At 44.1% G+C, this 6000-nt stretch overlaps 1 protein-coding gene across 3 annotated transcripts in view; it reads left to right on the top strand.

Moving 5' to 3' along the window:
* Positions 1-246: 246 nt before the first annotated feature.
* Positions 247-6000, top strand: part of snphb (syntaphilin b) — a 27719-nt gene continuing 21965 nt past the window's right edge. The window contains exon 1 of one of the 3 annotated variants that reach the window (XM_068733764.1): positions 247-391. The gene's annotated coding sequence lies outside the window, so the exon portion shown is untranslated. Of the gene's footprint in view, positions 518-788; positions 840-6000 lie in introns of those variants that run through there. The other 2 variants (XM_068733766.1, XM_068733767.1) reach the window with 2 other exon arrangements.

Here is a 6000-nt window from a genome sequence, read left to right as displayed (position 1 = left end):
TATTGTGCAAGCATGAAGTATTAGAAAAAACATTGGTTTTGTGTCGTTTCAACAGTAATACAATGCTGATCCCGCAGTCAGCCCCCAACACAGAACTAACTTCACCGCGGTGTGTTTCCCTTTAACATAATCCGACGTAACGTGACGCAGATGCCTCCATCCACACACCCTTGTGCCCATCCTCACGCGGCAGCCACCCAGCGTAACTCTTGCGTCCCCCTCCCCTGGCCCAGCCCACCTCTCCTCTCCTCTCCTCCCGTCCTCCCTCTGGTGTGTGAGCCAGGATCGCCGCTCCATCCAGCGGAGCTCTTGGCGAAGAAGCCGCAGGGGAAACGATGAAAACCGATGGATCCGCGACAGGACTAACGGGGTTACGGGAAAGGGGTCTTAGGTAAGCGAGGCCGGAGCGTTGCCATTGAAACCATCAGTGGCACCGGCCGCGGCAGAGCTGTCTTCTGTTTTTTGTTGCGGAGGATGCGCCTGCGGCGTGGAGAGATCTCCACCAAGGAAACAGAATGTAAATATGACATAAATGGTGTACATGTGAGGAGGAAACGAGCCGAGAGCAATTCTGCAAGGGCTCGAGCTGTTTTCTGCTGTGTCTGTTTTGTTTTGGTGCAGCTGATGGAGGGATGCTGCGCAGTGCGCTCCGGCAGATGTTTACGCGTCTTGTCACCCTGTGGTGCGCCCATGGTGGGGGGGGGGCGACGGATCCATGCTGTCCACCAGTGTGAACGTCATAACATGATAGATGTATATATTTTTCTTGGTGTAATAGAAGCCCGACTGCGTCCCCCTTCTCTGCACGGAGAAACAGCTCACTGTGTCTTAACCCCAAAGTAAGTGACATCCATGTTTGCAGGCAGGGAAGTCGTGACGAGTTGCCCGGCGCTGCAGTTTGACCTTGCAGCATTTGTGCTTTTCCAAGAACGCAGGTCCCACCTGACGGATAGCAGAGGAACAGCTCTTCTTTTTGTATGGCTTTGAAATGTTGCCACTGAATCACTGAAATATCAAACGCTTTATCCAATTTCCAGGAGGCTGTAGGGGGGTTAGCTCAGCGTTCATTGGCTCTACTAGCATGTTGCTCCTTCATGCAACAACACAGCGCGCACACAGAAATGAATGGAATGTGGTGTGGTGCTGAGTTTGGTTATTTTGGGAGATCTTCCTGAGTAACCTTGGCACAAAAACACATGTTTTATTATGAGGCAAATGCTGACTGATGGTCTTGTAATCTCATTTTCCTATAGCCAAAAAAAGATCAAATTAAGTGTTTGGATACAGTAGTAGCACCACAATTCAAGCAGCAAGCACAAACGGACTATGAGACAATACAGACATTCAAATAGGCTCCTCACCTCATTCCTGATTGGAGCGAGACGCCCAGAAAAGAGGCGCTTTGTGGTCGTTTTCCCTCTTTTTGTAATAATTTTGTGCATCTTTTTCTGTTGTTCTGAATCACTTTCTAGTCGTTTTGATCTCTTTGGCCCTCCTTATCCCTCATGCCTGTTCAGAAATCCTCCCATGCATACAAACCTGTATTTATTTACATAAATGCTGCCCACATGCTGTCTGCACAGTGTCTGAAATGCAAGAGTGTGGAGAGCAGAAGCACGACAGGCCTCGGCCTTAAAGGGACGAAGCTCAGTGTTGTTTCCTGTCCTTTTGGTACAGGTCACTTTTTGTCCTTTGCAGCATGGCCGTCTTGCCAGCAGCATTCTCCTCCATCCTGTTCCTCAGCGCTCTCCGCCAATGGCAGCTCTCCTCCAGCTCACGTTCCACACGAGAGGCGGACTGACCGTCACCATGGTGACATGGCTTTCACAGCTTTCAAATTTCAAGCCTTTTTTTTCTGTTATAATTCTACCAAACTAAATGATTGATCCTTAATAAGACTGTAACTCCACAGCAGTGGTCTCACAGGACTGTATGCAAGAGTTTATTTCAGCTCCTTTTATTCTCCACATTCTCCTGCTTGTTGGTTTTCATTTCTTTTGCGTGTGGTGCATGTAATAATGTAACGTAAAGTAGTCACCTCTGAGCTATTGGTTATAATGCTAATCACGCCATTTATTAACTCCACGGCTGTTCATGCTGCAGGGGAGGAAACAGCATTTCCATGAAAGAGGTTTTGCCTTTCTGTGTGGAGTTTGCATGGTTTCCCCGTGCCTTTGTGCATTTCCCCCAGGTGCTCTGGTATACCCACATATTCCAAAGACATCAGGTCAATTCTCACCAGAATCACCGTAGGTGTGAGTGTGAATAGTTGTCTCTCTCTAAAGCGTCTCACAGGACATAAAAACCCTTCTATCATTTTGCTTTTGTCTTTAGAGGGAAACATTACAATCAGCATTCAAGGACCCTGCAGTAGTTCACAGTTATATATTGGCTCCAACTCCGATCAGTAGTGATGGAGACATGACACCCAGGAGGACGCGCACATTTTTTCGCCTCTTTTCCGGTGCCATTGTACTCTACTATGACAAACTCTTTGTCATTTCTGCCACAAATTCTGTCTGTCTCTGTCCGAGCAGTGCTCGAACGTCGTTCCAAATGAGTTGGCACCGAGTTTGAAATGGAGATTAAATATGTGATTGATATTTTCAAAAAGGGGGTAATGGCTTTGTACTACTTACTAACTGTGACGCAGTTGTGACTCTGAACTGCGATATTCGATACTTTTATGTTAACATAAATGTGATGGGGGTCACTTGCGTGACTTTAGTGTCTTTAAGCTTAGTATTTTGGTTCTACTGTCCGCCACTTTACTATTTTCTCAGTAGTTGGTCGAGATCAAAACAAAGCTAAAAGAGATTGAACATTTGTTTTCTTTGTTTCTGTCCAAAGGACATAACTGTAAATGTGATACTGCTCCGTGTCTGCTGAATGTGTAAACAGGCACCTGTTGGCTAACGTTCCCTATATCACAAGAAGGATAAAGTACTATTTTTAACAAAAGAAAATGATTAACAAAGATTCTCTGATATCATAGTCTGTCATTGCAGCTTCCTCCTGAATGGAGCCTGATGTATCCTTAGCATGTAGTCCTCAGTCTCCTCCTACCTAAAAGGTGATTGTGAATATTGATTTCCTGTTTACCTCAATGCTCTTTGCTCGTCTTGCCTCTGAGAAAAATAGTTCACACAGACTATTAGCACGATCACTTAGGCCGCAGTGCCCTGGCCTGATTTTAAATGCTGCTGCTTGGCCCACTAATGACATGTAAGATATTTTGAGCATTTGACCTGATTTGGAGAAACGCCTTGTGCATTTTACTCAGATCTTACGGCTGAATGTTGTTCAAATCCTGTGAGACCATGGTGGGAGAAATCTGTGAAATAAACCCTTTGCTGGGCTTAATGTCAAACCAATTACAAGAAAAAATCTAGACCGACCGGTTTATAATTGAAGACATTCTCCTCTCTCTTTTCTCCTTCACCCTCTGTGTTAAGTGTTGATTGATGGCCCGGAAAGAGCCGTGCTGTAGTTTTAGTGCTGTGCTCTGCTGGATCTCAGCTAAGCTAGTCTTGCATCCGCTGCAGCAGTAGGGTGACTCTGCAGGATTGACCTGATCTGTGTACACTGTGAAAACAGAAAGTCACTGCTCTTCACTGAATGTTGTTCCCATCCTGCGTTTCCTGGGAGCGGCTCGATGAACACATGAGTACATGCTTGACTCTTTTCCACCTCACACTTCTGCACTTTCACTGTTGAACTACGTACATGTTCACGGAGCAACGGAGGCTTGAAGGAAAGTGTAGCTGCTAAGTGTGTTGGCTCTCCAGTCTGCTCTTGTGGTTTGGAATAGTAGCCTCTTTTGTGGCTTTAACAATTGGCGGTAATTGTGATGAAGGCTGTCCTAATGTCAGTGTATACCAGAATGAACTGCTCAAAAGCAGAATAGCCTAGTGTGGGGATGTTTATCTGAGTTCTTTATGATAACTACTCAAAGCTGGTGTTTTTGGTTACTTGACGAATGTGCAAACATGCAACATGTAGTGCCTATACTGTACATCCACAGTGAAAATCATGAAATGATGTGACCGAGTGGACGACCGGAGCTCTACTACCTCCAGTCGGCTCCACTCGGCAGCTGTTTCTGTCACTGGCAGGGGACCCTGCTGTCCTGGGTGGCGCTGCAGATGGCTGATGGGAGATAAATGCCCACTACACAGTGGTTCTTAGTAACCATAGTAGTGCGGTGGGTGTTTCATGCCCTCCAGCCTCAGGGGGCAACAATGAGCCCATTCTTGCTCTTTGTAGATCACAACGAGGAGCAGAAGACGAAAAACGTACCTCGACAAACGACACAGAATAAAAATGGCTGCTTTTTTTGGGAAGCGTTTTCAAATTGTTTTGATTTGAAGGCCTCAAAGATGAGGACTAGGCGGTTGGTTTGACTTCTCCCGTGACAGATAGCAGCGCACCGAGTCTCTCTGGGCTAGCTACATACTACGTGTTAGCAGAGCTGATCCTTGGTCATATTCATAAAGGCTGCGTCTGCAGTTACTACACGGAAAAGGTTGTGAGTAGTGGACACAATAAGTCTTTTTCATATTGACATGTCACGGTGGGAGAAATATAGCTGTCAATAGTGGTGCAACACACAATTCAAATGATAAGGAAATAAAAGATTATATTTTTATGGATTCAAACAAATCTTGTCATTAGTAGTTTTCATGATGTATTATAAGCGGTTTAGAGTTAGTGTAAACGGCTCATAATTCATCTCTAATATCTACTTATGTTGCTGTGAAAACATCTCCTTCAAACTACTGGATTTATTCAAGTTTCTCACCAACACTACATTTTACGAGATTGTGAACACACCATGATAACGTTATAATTCACCTTCGCCTAGCTTAGCGCTACGCCTGTCATTTTAATCACAGATTAGTTGTTTACAACATAACATTATCCGAGATCGGCGACTAGAAGAGCATAAATGCTGATGATCACATATTTTACTGAATATTGGCGGGTAAAGATGGTCAGTAAAACTTTAGCTGTCGATATTCAAATGAATGCTGAATTCCATTTAGCTGCTTTGGTTTCAGGGTGCTGGTATTGAACATGCCGGCTCACGGTCGCGCTGTCATGGTTTACTGGGACGCCTGAATATAGCAGAGCCATCGTTAATGTTATTAGTAACACCTGCGCTGTATGTTTGTTTTATCTTCAAATCAGCAGCATAAATCTAGTGGTAACACATCTCACTAGAATGGACATTTTTACCATTTTTCATTGGCTGATTCCTATTTCTTGTTGTATATGCTACTTACGTAGCATATATCTTAGTTATTTCTTAAAGAGAAAGCTATATGCTACAAATGAGAGGCATTAAATCCATGTAGACAGGGCTTTAATCTGTAACTTACTGACTTCTGTGTTTGATATGAAACAGAGTCCCACGTGTCTTGCTGTGGACTACAGGGGCCAAACCTGGCAACAGCTAACAAACACACAGGGCCGTCAACACAGGCTCCAAAGCTGAATTTTATTAATTTAATGATCTAATTTCACCTAAACTGCTCGCAAAACAATATATTATTTTACCAGATTAAACATCTTTTATGACAGAAAATGTCTTTTTCACAATTATGCTTTTCCCCTCATCTTGTTCTTGCACATTTACAGCACAGAGAGTACCACAAAGTGTGCAGATAGAAGCTGCTGACTGTGCAGCATGTCCAGATGAGAGAATGAGTCGTCATCATCATCCTCATCTAGTCGGATAGAGACCCTTTGCCTTGGAGAGATGCAGCGCTTCATTCAGCCCACTATGCATTATTTAGCTTAAATGAAAGCTTCTTAACTTTTGCAGTTTAGGAGATGTGTACAGGGATGGAAATGCTACCAGCTTGCAGTAGCAGTTTCATTAGCTAACCTTTCTCACGCAAATGGAAATAGAAAAACTGTTCTGGATTGCAGTTCTTTGCAAAAACACTAAAACCAAGTAAGGCACAACATCTCACTTCTGAGATGTTTATTTTACTG

The sequence above is a fragment of the Cebidichthys violaceus genome, unplaced genomic scaffold (assembly GCF_023349555.1).
Source record: "Cebidichthys violaceus isolate CVI_PGR_0920_01 unplaced genomic scaffold, fCebVio1.0.p SCAF_6, whole genome shotgun sequence".
Classification (NCBI taxonomy): Eukaryota; Metazoa; Chordata; class Actinopteri; order Perciformes; family Stichaeidae; genus Cebidichthys; species Cebidichthys violaceus.
This window is presented reverse-complemented; position numbering and strand designations above follow the sequence as displayed.